General features: G+C 43.1%; 1 long non-coding RNA gene across 1 annotated transcript; it reads right to left on the bottom strand.

Annotated features, from left to right (window-relative positions):
* Positions 1-184: 184 nt before the first annotated feature.
* LOC138844033 (uncharacterized) lies at positions 185-12,423 on the bottom strand. The gene is made up of 3 exons (XR_011379374.1): positions 11,369-12,423; positions 6,766-7,277; positions 185-1,675 (listed from the first exon to the last, which is right to left on the bottom strand). It is a non-coding gene; the product is annotated as an uncharacterized lncRNA (long non-coding RNA).
* Positions 12,424-13,877: the final 1,454 nt, after the last annotated feature.

The raw sequence follows: 13,877 nt of genomic DNA, 5'->3' as shown, positions 1-13,877 counted from the left end.
AGAATTCTCTTACACATTCAATTATTTCCTTCAGCAAATTTAACCCTGACATGTAACTTTCAGTTAATCTCTCATCTGTATTCTATTTTGGTCAGTTTACCTACTAATGTCCTTTGTGGCTTAAAAAAAACAAACTCCATTACAGGATTTTGTCTAGGATCATGTACTGCGTTTAGTTATATTTGGTCTCCTTTATTCTGGAACAGGTTCTCAGGGTTTCTTTTTGATGACATTACCATTTTTTTAGAATGTATTCATTGGGACAGTTTTTACAATACTTTCTCACAGGGAAATTTTTTGGTGCTGCTTATCTTGCTCAGACTTTAGGGGCTATTTTTAGATTTGTGAATTCTGGTGGACTTTAGAGGTATCAGGACCAGATTTATCATAAAGAAATTAGCAAACAACCAAAAACAATGCCAGAGATGCAAAACTATAAGAGGAAGAGAACTCTGTTAATAATGGGAGAGTACATGAGAGGAGGAAGGCTTGAAGTATATCTCCTTTTGAAGAGACAAAGAAGTTGCAGATGTAGAAGACAGGCAAAGAAGAACCTGCTGTTACTTGTAAACTGATAACAAATGTAAAGGAAATAAGCAGGTGCTGTGGCCAAGGTGGATTCATGATACTCAGTGAGGCAATAGGCACACAATAGAAGAAAATAATATGAAATTTAATTTCAGCAGATTATGACCTAGATGAGGATTTAAAAGTTGTTACTGTACAATGATTGGCTAAAATGGGGAAATATATGCATACTCTATCAACAAAATGACATTATTGTTTTAGAGAGCACAGAGGACTCAATGAAAATTTTGGTGAAAATAAGTAGATGGGAAAGAGCTCATAAAACCTTACAAGAATGAAGTGATCATAGATATGATTCCAAACAAAAGACATTGCTAAATTAAGTTCAGTTGTGTCCATTAGAGGTTGTATGACACTGCAGAGAAGACTGCTCCCTAAATAAGCATGGATTTGGTTGGGCAGGTTGTGGTCCATCAAAATTGCTCTGTAAAATCAAGGCACAGGGGCTGGCATTGTGGCATAATGGGCTAAGTCACCACCGGTGACACTGGCTCCCATATAGGCACTTGTTAGAGTCCCAGCTGCTTCACTTCCAATTTGGTTCTCTGCTAATGGCCTGGGAAAGCAGCAGATGAAGGCCCAGGTACTTGGGCCCCTCCATCCATGTGAGAGACCTGGATGAAGCTCCTGGCTCCAGGTTTTGGCCTTGCCCAGGTGTCACCATTGTGGCCATTTGGGTAGTAAACCAGTGGATGGAAGATCTCTATCTTTCCCTCTCTCCCTGAAACTCTGCCTTTCAAATAAATAAAATGAATCTTAAAAAAGAAAAAAAAAAGAGGGGCGGGCACTGTGGCATAGTGGATAAAGCTGCCGCATGCAGTGCTGGCATCCCATGTGGGTGCAGGTTCGAGTATTCCCATATGGGTGCCAGTTTAAGTCGTGGTTGCTCCACTTCTGATCCAGCTCTCTGCTTTGGCTTGGGAAGGCAATGGAAGATGGCCCAAGTCCTTGGTTCTCTACACTCACGTGGGAGACCTGGAAGAAGCTCCTGCTTCCTGGCTTCAGATTGGTGCAGCTCTGGCCATTGTGGCCATTTGGTGAGTGAATACTTCTCTCTCTCTGCCTCTGCCTCTCTGTAACTCTCCACCTGTCAAAGAAATAAATCTTTAAAAAAAAAAAAAAAAGAAATCAAGGCAGAATAAAAATGTGTTTGGAAGGAGAGAGGGAATTTGGAAAAAGGATGGAGTAGCAGAGCAGGTTATGTGGAGGGAACAAGATGTGAAATCAATTGGGAACAGAATAGCTTTAAAGGGATTCTAGGAGAAAGAACACTAAAAGATGTTTAAATTGTTGCCATGGGTAGATATGCCATGCTCTACTCTTCCTCTTTGTTGGGCTTTGTACTCTTTGGTATGGGCTACTGAAGTAACATCTTGACAGTAGGGACTCCATTTTGGAGAACCTGAGACTCCATTCTGGGAAGGCAACCCCCACCCCACAACATTGTGAGACTGTGGTCTGAAACTATGATCTAAAATAGTCAGACAATAGCAGTCCACTACATCACACTTGGCAGAGCATAGAAACTCCCTAGCCTGATCGCTCAAGCTTGGAAGTGGATAGGCTGCACCTGGGTTAATGTTAAAATGTAATTTGTCTATGTTCTATATATGATTAAAACCAATACCTGGATTAATGTCAAGATTATAATTGGAATTGTTAAGATTGTAACTGGTATTGTCAGGATTATAACTGATACTAGTTTTACGTCAGATTGACCCCAGTAACCATGTATTTCCCCTGATCCTAGCAACCATGTATTCCCCTCCCGATTTTGTGGTTTTTGCCTTTATAAACCCTGTTGCTTTGGGCTTCAGGGTCGAGAGTTCTTTAGGGCATGAGCCCATTCTCCACCACCGGCAATAAAGGACCATCAAATTTTATCAATGTGTGGTGTTCTGTTCTACTACTCTGTTCTTTAGTAATGGTCTTTAGCAAACATGAATCCTTTTGAGGAAATAAGGGGGAGTGGGCTGTTGCTGAGTCTATTTCTGATTCTGTAAAGTTAAAAATACATTGTATATATAGAAAGGCTTATTTGAGAACAGAGTAGATGTTGAGGATAAAAATCCGTGGGCATATTAGACTTTTTGTTCAAAACTTACATGGGGTCTGAGTTAATGCCTAGGTAACAATATGGTATAATGGAAAGATATGGTTGGAAGGTAGTGTGGAGGGATCTAAAGAACCCCAGGAGGATGAACAGATCATCTTGTGTGTAGGGGGGATAGGACTGGGAATTCATCTCCCCCATGTTGTTCCTTCTCTCAAACTCTTAAACTTCTAGTACCTGTGCTAAAACTCTGTGATGTGGTCCTGGAAATCTGGTCTAGAAAGTATACTCTTAGTGTCCAGTTTCTGATCATTAGGCCATGTTCTTTGTCAGAAGGGTCTTTTCTGAAACATGGCTGGGATACAGCTTGGTTTCCAAGGTATTTCTCATTAACTTCCTGGGTAGCGCTTTGCCTTCTGTTATTAAAGAGGGGTCTAAGTTTTCCAATATTCTGAGAACAGAGGCATCAATCAGGTGAGTAAACCAGAGCTACTAAGAGGGTTTAGCTCTTCTGTTCTAACAAAGGAATTTAATGCTATCAATTTCCATCTAAGAACTGCTTTTGCTGAATACCACAAAATTTCATAAGTTGAATTTTCATTTTAAAATATTTTAAAATTCCTCCTGACATATCTTTGACCCATGTGTTAATATTGTGTTCATTAACTGCCATGTATTTTGAGATTTTCTAGCTATATTTCGGTTATTAAATGTATTATTCCATTGCAGTCAAAGTGTAGATTTATGATTTCTTTAGGGGCCAGTACTGTGGCGTAGCAGGTAAAGCTGCATTCTACAGTGCTGGCATCTCATATGGGTGCTGGTTCGAGACTTAGCTGCTCCGCTTCCAATTCAACTCTCTGCTATGCCCTGGGAGAGCCATAGAAGATGGCCCAAGTCCTTGGGCCCCTGCACCCACGTGGGAGACCTGGAAGAAGCTCCTGGCTCCTGGCTTTGGATCGGTACAGCTTCGGCCGTTGCAGCCAATTGGGGAGTGAATCAATGGATGGAAGACCTCTCTCTCTCTCTCTGTCTTTCTCTGTCTCTCTCTGTCTCTCCTCTCGCTGTGCAACTTATATTTGATAAATGCCAATTAGATCAAGTTGATTGATGGTGCTGTTCAGATAAACTATATTTTTATGATTTTTGCTTGCTGAATCTGTAATTTACTAACAGAGACTTGTTGACATCTCCAGCATTAATAAGTGGATTCATCTGTTTCTCCTGTATTCCTATTTTTGCGTCATATACTTGTATTCTGACATTCTGTTTTTAAGTGTATACCTAATAAGGATTGCTATTACTTCTCGATAATTGGCCCTTTTGTACATTATGCTCTTTATTCCTGATAATTTTCCTTGTTCTAAAGTTTTCTTTGTCTGAAATTATATTGCTACCGTCCTTTTCTTGGTTAGTGTGAGCATGGTGTATTTTCCTCTATCTCTTTACTTTCTATCTGTCTGTCTTTATATTTAAAATGAGTGTATTGTACGTCATATATTATCTTTCAATACATAAAATTAGATTAATTACATGTAAGGCAATTTTCTCAAACTTGGATTATCTACCATGTCTGGAACTGTTGACTATTTATTGCAACTTTTGTTTGTCTTCTGTGATTTTCAACAATGATTTATTTACTCTATCTTTGATTTAAATGATATTTTATTTACTCTCTCTTGAATTAGATGATACATTAAGGTATACAATACATTTTTATATAGGAGGATATTTCAAAAGGTTTGTGCAAAATGAAAGTAAAAGATAGTTTGGTGGGGCCAGTGTAGGTAAAGCCACTACCTAGAGTGCCAGCATTCCCTATGGGTGCCTGTTTGAGTCCCAGCTGCTCCACTTCCAATCCAGCTCTCTGTTATGTCCTGGGAAAACAGAAGATGGCCCAAGTCCTTTTTTTAAAATTTTTTTAAATATTAATTTATTATTTATTTGAAAGTCAGAGTTACTCATATAGTGAAGGAGAGGCCGAGAGAGTGAGAGAAAGGTCTTCCAACCACTGACTCGCTCCTCAGTTGGCCGCAATAGGCAGAGCTGTGCTGATCCAAAGCCAGGAGCTTTTTCTGGGTCTCCCAGGTGGGTGCAGGGGCCCGAGGATTTGGGCCAACTTCTACTGCTTTCCCAGGCCATAGCAGAGAGCTGGAGTGGAAGTGGGACAGCCACGACTTGAACTGGAGCCCATCTGGGATGTTGGCACTGCAGGTGGTGGCTTTACCTGCTATGGTACAGTGCCAGCCCCAATAAATCTGTTTTTAAAAAGTATTTTGGTTCAAAATTTTAAATTCCTAGTTTTCTTTTCTTTTTTTTTTTAAAGGTCTTCCTTCCATTGGTTTACTTCCCAAATGGTTGCTATGGCTGGCGCTGCGCTGATCTGAAGCCAGGAGCCATGTGCTTCTTTCTGATCTCTGATGCGGGTACCGGGGCCCCGGCACGTGAGCCATCCTACACTGCCCTCCCGGGCCACAGCAGAGAGCTGGACTGGAAGAGGAGCAACCGGGACTAGAACCAGCGCCCAAATGGGATAACGGCAGTGCAGGTGGAGGATTAACCAAGTGAGCCATGTCGCCAGGCCCAAGTTTTCTTATAATATGGATTTCCATCAACATTTTGAAGCCTTGTCAACAAAATGAAGTGATTGTTTCAAATATTCATGTTAGGCAACTAACATAGCCATAATCTCAGTTACTCCTTTGTAATTTGCTTTGTTTTATGATCATTCAAAATCTGCTCTCTTTGCAAGTTTCCAGGACACAATACAATGTTACTAACCATAGGTTTCATGATGTACATTAGTTCTCTAGACTTCTTCATCCTCCACAACTACAACTTTGTATATGTTGACCTCTCTTCCTACCACACCCACCACTGGTAGCTATCATTCTATTTTCTGTTCAACGTATTCAACTTTTAAATTTTCTTGTTAGACTTTCTGTGTGAGATAACATAGTAGTTTTCTTTGTGTGTCACACTTATTTCCATTAGCATAATGTCCTGTGGTTTAATCGCTGTTGTTGCAAAAGGAAGGCTCTTTTTCAAGATCTCTGTAATTCTAAATATGAAGGCACTTAAAAAGTTTGGAAAATGCAAATTATGCAGAAACTGCATGCATTTCATTTTGTGCCAAATACTTATCTTTAATTCCATTTTGTGTGAATTTTTCAAAATACGTCGTGTGTGTTTATCTCCACTCTCACAATTTCTTTATCCATTTTTAGTTACTGGATTCTTAGGTTGTCTCCCATATCTTGGCTATTGTGAATAATGTTGGAATAAACATGGAGGTGCAGGTATCTTTATGAGGTGCTTAATTCATTCCTTTGAGTAAAGTCTATTTTGTCTAAGATAACTACGTCTGTTCTCTTTTGGTTACTGGTTGCATGGAATATTTTTTTACAAATTTTCACTTTCAGCCTACGTGTGCACTTAAAGCTAAAGTGAGTCTCTTACATGTGTAAAGTTGGATATTGCTATTTTATTCATTCAGCCACTCTATTCTTATGGAAAAACTTAATCCACTTACATTTAAAATAATTATCGATATATAAGAATTTACTATTGCTATTTGTTCATTGTTTTCTGTTTTTTGTTATTCTGTTCCTCTTCTATTTTTATTTGATTATATTTTAAATAAAAATTTCATCTGATTCAATCTTTTATCCTTTCCTAGCTTACCAATAACATTTCTTCCAAAATAATTCAGTGGCTGCATTATAGATTGTAATATACACTCACAAGTCATCTAAGTCCATTTTCAAATAACTAAACCTTTACAGGTAGTTTAGATATTTTATGATAAAATATTCTCAATTCCTCCCTCCTATTCCTTATCACATTGCTCATTCATTTCACTTCTGCATATACTGTAATTACCCAATTAGTCATCATTTTGTTATTACTAATTCAATCAAGAATGTAAAACTTTTATTTTACTGTCATTTATTCCTTTAATTTCTAATCTTTACATTTAATTTCTAATTAATTAAATTTAATTTCTGATCTTTTTTCTGTGTATCCATGACCTTATTGAGGACTTCCATGCAAGGGAGATGTGGTGGCATAAAGAGGTTGAGTCATTGAATGGGGTCTACACCTTGATCTCATATTCTTCTTACCTTGATCTCGTATTCTTCCATTCAGAGAAATACCAGATGAGGCAGTAAGAAAGTTTGTCACTCATGGACCATCTATTAAGTGTAATGTCCAAAAGGAGGTGGCAGCAAGTAACCCCTCTTGATTGCGATGGAAGCTTCATAGTGGGTGGGAGGTTTGCTGACAACAATGAGAGGGAAATTAATCTTACTCATCCTACTTACTCAGCTTTAGATACTCTTCAATTGTTGCAGGATAATTTACTGAGCTATTGATTATACTTTCCTGCCTGAAGGAACTCCAAAAGGAAAGAATGTAACTTTTCACTCTTGTCTTCTGAGGAGCTCTGGGTTCTTGGTCTCAGGAGCTATTAACAGTTTCCATGTTTCCTTTCCAAAACCAGCTTCGACACTGGGTTCTTGGTCTCAGGAGCTATTAACAGTTTCCACATTTCCTTTCCAAAACCAGCTTCGACACATCTTTTGTACAGGACTATCCAAATTCTCATGTAGGAGTGGCATTCATCTAGGTGCTCCTATGAAGAGAAGATGAGGTTGAAGACAATGATGTGAGGGATTGAAAGTTGGAGAGCTGCCTAACAGTAGCATTGTAAAGACAGTTTCTAAGTGAATGAGTCCTGTGTGGAAGTTGCCTAGGATGCGGTAGCGGTTCCTAAGGATGAAATGATATTTGCTGAGATGACTAATGTTCAAGCTCCATTGTCTTGGGAGCTGCAGCAAAACACTGCATTGGCCAACCTTAATATCTGTGTTTGACACTGGATACTAAGCTAAGTATACAAAAGGTCCCAGGAGTCACTCATATGGGATATTTCCCACCTGTTAAAACTGAGGATTTGAGCCAGATTTCATATAGAGAAATTAAGTACTGTGTGCCATAGTTTAGTGTTGTGGAACAAATTTGTGATTTCTCTATATTATTCCAGTATGAAATCATTAACTTTATCCCCTTTAGAGTATCTCTAAAGGGGATATCCTGTCTTTAGTATCCTCTTTTTAGAGAAAGACAATTTGAGAAGGTAATATTTATGAATATCTAGAGGGCAAACATGGAAGAGGGAGCCAGGAATAGAGAGATTCCTCATGTTGTGAGAAAGAATTTGGATGTAAGTGACAGCAAATATAACTCAACAAAAAAGAGAAGCTGTTGACTTGGGTACCTGAAAAAGTCGAAATGATAATGGCCTTGGGCAGCAGGGTTCATGCTGGCCTAATGATGCCATAAGGATTCATTTTCTAGCATTTCTTGGCTCTATTTAGGCTGGCTTCACTATATGTCTTTGTGTCTGGCAGTTTCACAGTTATATCCTTCAACCTTCAGCATAATTAAAAATGGGCCGTTTCTTGTAATAGTCCCTTCCAATGTGCTAACATGCACACATCTAACCAGTCACTGTTGCCCAAAACATGGGGTTAACTTTTTGTCCAAATTTATCCTTAAAATAAGAGTATCAGGAAAAGACAATTCTACTTGCACATGATCTGAAACTGAGAATGGAGTTAGTTCCCCAAAGGCCATAGACAGAATATTTACCAAAGGTAAGTGAATGCTGGGTGACAAAATGACAACAAAGCAGATTTTTACTACAGCACTCTCTCTCCTGCTTTTCTGTTTTTGTTAGTAAGGATATTGACTGAAGCTTAGAGATGCAAGAAGAATGCTGATTCTGTTCAGGTTCTGGGAGGGAAAAGAGTTGGGATGGGCCTTGGTCACAGTGCTTATAGAGGGCAGAAGCAGTTGGGGGCCCTCTTATCCAGATGGACAAAACATCTAATAACCTGGTCTCTGTCTGATCCTTCTCTCATGCTTTTAGCCTCCATTCCAAGCAGTTACTCCAATTTTCTAGAAATAATCAACAGGTACCTCTGCCTTCTGAAAAAAATAGTTTTTTTTTTTTTTTAACTTATTTGACAGGTAGAGTTAGACAGAGAGAGAGACAGAGAGAAAGGTCTTCCTTCCATTGGTTCACTCCCCAAATGGCCACTATGGCCACGGAGCCAGGTTCTTCCTCCTGGTCTCCCACGCGGGTGCAGGCGCCCAAGCACTTGGGCCATCATCCATTGCCCTCTTGGGCCACAGCAGAGAGCTGGACTGGAAGAGGAGCAGGCGGGACTAGAACTGGCACCCATATGGGGTGCCGGTGCCGAAGGCTGAGGATTAGCCAAGTCAAAAAAATACAGTTTGACATTCTACCCTTTACCCTTCTAGTCTGTACCCTCATGTACCAATGCTTAACCTATTCAGGAACTACAAACCACTTTAAATTTTCTCCCTATCCCTGCAACAACCTTGTAATTTCTTCCTCTTCAAGGATAATTCTATGATCTACTGTTAACCACAAACCTGTAGAGATCACTCCAAACAGCTTGTATCATCTTTCTTGCCTGGCAAACTCCAATTCTCTGCCTTTTCTACACTTTCTTTCTAAAAGGAGGTGATTCCTCGTTTATGAAATCACACAATTAGGTATGTCGGTGGCAACATTAATTCACTATCTACAGGGTCTGGCGCTGTGGTGCAGCGGGTTAACGCCCTACTGAAGCGCCTGCATCCCACATAGGCACAGGTTCTAGTCCCAGCTGCTACTCTTCCAATTCAGCTCTCTTCTATGGCCTGGGAAAGCAGGCCATAGAAGGCCGAAGAGGGAGAAGGCCGAAGTCCTTGGGCCCCTGCATCTGCATCTGGCTCTTGGCTATGGATTGGCAGAGCTGTGGCTGTTGCAGCCATCTGGGGAGTGAACCATCAGATGGAAGACCTCTCTCTCTCTGCCTGTACTCTCCTTGTGTAACTCTGACTTTCAAATAAATAAATCGTTAAAAAAAATTCACTTTCTATAACTAATGTTCGGTTCCATTACTGCTGTTCAGCATCTGTTCATTCCTCCAGTGAGTACCTTGTGTTAGGAAGTCTTTCAAGCATTTGGAACACCAGGGAAAAGATAGACTCAATTTTGGTGAAGCTTAGATTATATTTTTTAAGATTTATTTATTTGAAAGGCCGGTGCCCTGGCTCAGTTGTTTAATCCTCTGCCTGCAGTTCTGGCATCCCATATGGGCGCTGGGTTCTAGTCCCAGTTGCTCCTCTTCCAGTCTAGCTCTCTGCTTTGACCCAGGAGGGCAGTGGAGGATGGCCCAAGTGCTTGGGCCCTGCACCCGCATGGGAGACCAGGAGGAAGCACCTCGCTCCTGGCTTCGGATCCACACAGCGCTGGTCGTGGTGGCCATTTGGGGAGTGAACCAATGGAAGGAAGACCTTTCTCTCTCCCTCTCTCTCTCTCTCTCTAACTCTACCTGTCAAAAAAAAAAAAAAAGATTTGTTTATTTGAAAGAGTTACACAGGGAGAGGAAGAGACAGATTGAGACAGAGGGAGAAAGAGACAGAGACCGACCTTCCATTCACTAGTTCATTTTTCAAATGGCTGCAACAGCCAGGGCTGGGCCAGGCCGAAGCCTGGAGTCAGGAGCTTCCTGCAGTTCTCCCACCATGGGTGCAGGGGCCCAAGCACTTGGAGCATCCTCTGCTGCCATCCCAGGCACATTAGCAGGGAGCTGGCACGTATGGGATGCTAGAGTCATAGGTGGTGGCTTAACTGGCTTTGACACAATGCTGGTTCCTGTTTGTTTTTCTTAATTCCTTTGCTTTTGTACTCAAAACAGTTTAACTTTCCTAAACTTTTAAAAAATATTCATTTATTTGAAAGGCAGAGCTACAGAGAGAGGAATAGGCAGAGAGAGAGAGAGAGAGAGAAAGAGAGAGAGAGAGAGAAGTAGGTCTTCCATCCACTGGTTCACTTCCCAGGTGGCCACAAGGCTGGGGCTGAGCCTACTGGAACCCAGGAGCCAGGAGCTTCTTCCAGATCTCGCATGTGGGTGCAGGGGTCCAGCACTTGGGCCGTGTACAATTGCTTTCCCAGGCCACAGCAGATAGCTGCATTGCACTTTCCTAAACTACTTCTTTCTCCTCATCCATTGAACAAATGTGCTAGACCAGCACAGAGGAAAAAGCAGCCAACAGATGCTAACTTTTCAAAAGAAAAATTTAAAAATACTACAGAGCACTTGACTCCACTCCCTCCTGTAGGCCTGCCTTCCTACTATACTGAAAGAGGTTTCCCTGGGACACCTGCTTTGGTCATCCCAAGCTGGGATCTGTCCTGCCATTCCAGTTCAAAATACTATGAAGTTTATTAAAAAAATTTTTATTAAAATAAAGAAGTTTATTAAAATCAGTCCTCTGTTGTTTCCTGTATTTGTTAAATGCCTTACAGTATTTAAATCACAGTGTAAGAAATAAAAAATTAGAATATTTAGCTTAATTCCTTTGCAGACTGAGATTGTCTTTCCTTAGCATTGCCCTGCTACCAGCATTTGGTGATTAGCATGTAGCGGGGCACAGGAACATCTAGTGAAATGAATGCGCAAGGGAAGGATTCCGAGGGTCCCCTGGCGCGGCTTCCTCTGGGGGCCAGGCCTGCGTTGGGGTCGTGAGGACGGGACACCTATGGGTGGGCCCATGAGTAGAGAGGCCAGGCCGCATGCAGGGGTGAGGCTAGAAAGGTGGCGCTGTTTGCTTCACTCCCTATTGCAGTGACGGCCCCGGTCTCACCTCAGGCTTCTGCATGCTCTCTGTCGTGTCCGGAAGACCAGAGTTGAGATTTGCCTAAAACATGGAGGGTCTGGAAAAGACTTCCGGACGCCCGGGGCACGGGCACTCATCTCATCCTTGCGGGGAGGACTCGTCCCTGCTCTGTCTTCCATTTCAATCCCAGAATGCAGCGCCCTCAGGGCTGGGCTCTCCTGAATAACCGTCATCCCCAGCTGCCAGGACGCGGGCTGGCGGCTCCTGAAATCTTGCGATGTGCCAACTCCCGCGATGCAGCCGCCTCAGAGGCCGCGCAGTCCTGGGCGCTGGAGGCACCTTTGGAGTTCGAGAGCTAGAAAGCAGGCAGTAGCAGTCCGGCCAGCCCTTTAAGGCGTCACTTGACCTTGGCGGTACGGCCTTAGACCTACCTAACCAAAGCCTGGGATGTCAGCTGTGGGGGAGACCCCAGGCGCTGCGGACAGGATGGGCCCCAAGAACTGGGATGGACGACACAGCAGGAGTCCTGTCCGCTCTGCCGCTCAGCTCCAGGAATGGGCTGTCACCACATGGGCTCTGCCAGGCCCCAGAGGGCCCAGTGCCCTGAGCGCCTGCGGGCCCGCAGGTCGGTGTCTGTCGTCCGAGCGCCAGTCCGAAGGCTGGGAGTCGTCCTCCCAGGAGCAGGACTGCGGGGCTCGCCCGCCGCTGCTTGTGTTCAGAGGAGCCAGCAGGTGCTTTCGTCCACTGCGGGGGGACCCGGCAGAGTCTGGTAGGGTGCTGCTCCGGTCTGCAGCTTCCCCTCTCACTCCTGTACTGCGTCTGTGGCGGGGTGTCACGGCTTGCGGAAGTCTGTTTGTAAGGAATGGTTTACCTGGGAACTCCGAGGCCTAGGGTCAGTGGGCAGAGACAAGGCCCACTCCTGAGGGTGGAAGCAGAACCTTTGGTCGTGACGTTCAGGAGCCAGGACGGCAAGACCGAGGCTGGCCTGTTCCACAGACAGGCATTTCACAGGGCACAGAATCTCAGACAACTACTTCCAGTTATGTGGGTACTGAGATAGTCACACATTTAGTGAGGGCTGGTGCTCCTTGTTAGGTAGGAGTTAACTATGACTTCTTAAGAAGTGGAAGGGAATCCTTTCTGTTATTTATTTTAATTTTTTAAAGAAAGTAATATTGATGAAATTCATAGGGTCTGTAGACCTGCCTTCCTAGGGGTCCTCCGCAGTGGAGGATTAACCTGCTGCACCACGGTGCCTGCCCCTGCCTTATATTTAAAATAGGCTTTCAGGAGCCAGAATTGTGGCACGGTGAACTGCCTGCCAAATGCCGTCTGGCATCCTATACTGGAGCAAAGATTTGAGTCCCAGTGGCTTCGCCTTTTACACAGCTCCCTGTTAAGGTGCCTGGGACGGCAGGAGAGTATGGCCAAAGTGCTTTTCCTCCTGCTTCCCAAGTGGGAAACTCGATGGAGTTTTGAGCACTGGCTTTGGCCAGGACTAGCCTTGGCCATTGTGGCCATTTGGGGAGTGAACCAGTGGATTGAAGATTGCTCCTTTTCTGTCAGTTGACCTTTCAAAAATAAAGAAATAAATTAAAAAAAAAAATAAGTTGTTGGCCAGCTCCACTGCTCACTAGCTAATCCTCTGCCTGCAGCGCCTGCATCCTGGGTTCTAGCCCTGGTCGGGGCACCGGATTCTGTCCTGGTTGCTCCTCTTCCAGTCCAGCTCTGGCCATAAGGCACCGGCGTTAGTGGCCACTTGGGGGGTGGTGTGAAGCAATGGAAAAAGCAAGACCTTTCTCTCTCTCTCTCTCTCTCTCTCTCTCTTTAACTCTGCCTGCCAAAAAAAAAAAAAATAAGTTATGTTGCTCTTCGCAGTATATAATTGCCTTTTAACTGAATCTGGCAGTTTCAAGGTGTTCAGTCCATGTGATAGGCACATTAAGGGCTTCCTAAAGATGTCCAAGCCTCATTTCTGCAACCTGTGATTATGTTGCTTTACACTGCGTAAGTAAACTAAATTTCCAGGTGGGATTCAGGTGGTTTGTCAGGTAACCTTAAAATATGGGAGATTTTGTGGCATTGTGGTGTAGCCCGTAAAGCTGTAGCAGCTTGCAGTGCTGACGTTCCACATGGGCGCTCATGCAAGTCTCTGATGCAGCTCCCTGCTAGTAGCCTGGGAAAATCAGGACAAGGTGGTCCACTTGTTTGGGCCCTTAGAAGCTCCTGGCTCGGGCCTGACTCCACACTGGCTGTTGCAGCCATCTGGAGAGGGAACCTGTCAGTGGAAGATCTCTCTCTCGGTAACTCTTAATGAAAACAATGCAATGATTGGCCTTGTATTAAATAGTTGCTAATTCCTGAAAGAAAAAAAAAATGTTGACATGGAGATAGAGATGTTTGATTTTTCCAGATTAGGTTATAACTTGTTTCTGTGATAGGAAGGGCACTGGATGAGTGTTCCTTGAGAAAACATGAAGTGGGGGTTCAAAGTTCAGATTACTTGCGTGGAAAAGTATGCTTAACAGAGAAACAC

This window comes from Oryctolagus cuniculus, chromosome 1, assembly GCF_964237555.1.
Source record: "Oryctolagus cuniculus chromosome 1, mOryCun1.1, whole genome shotgun sequence".
Taxonomy (NCBI): Eukaryota; Metazoa; Chordata; class Mammalia; order Lagomorpha; family Leporidae; genus Oryctolagus; species Oryctolagus cuniculus.
This window is presented reverse-complemented; position numbering and strand designations above follow the sequence as displayed.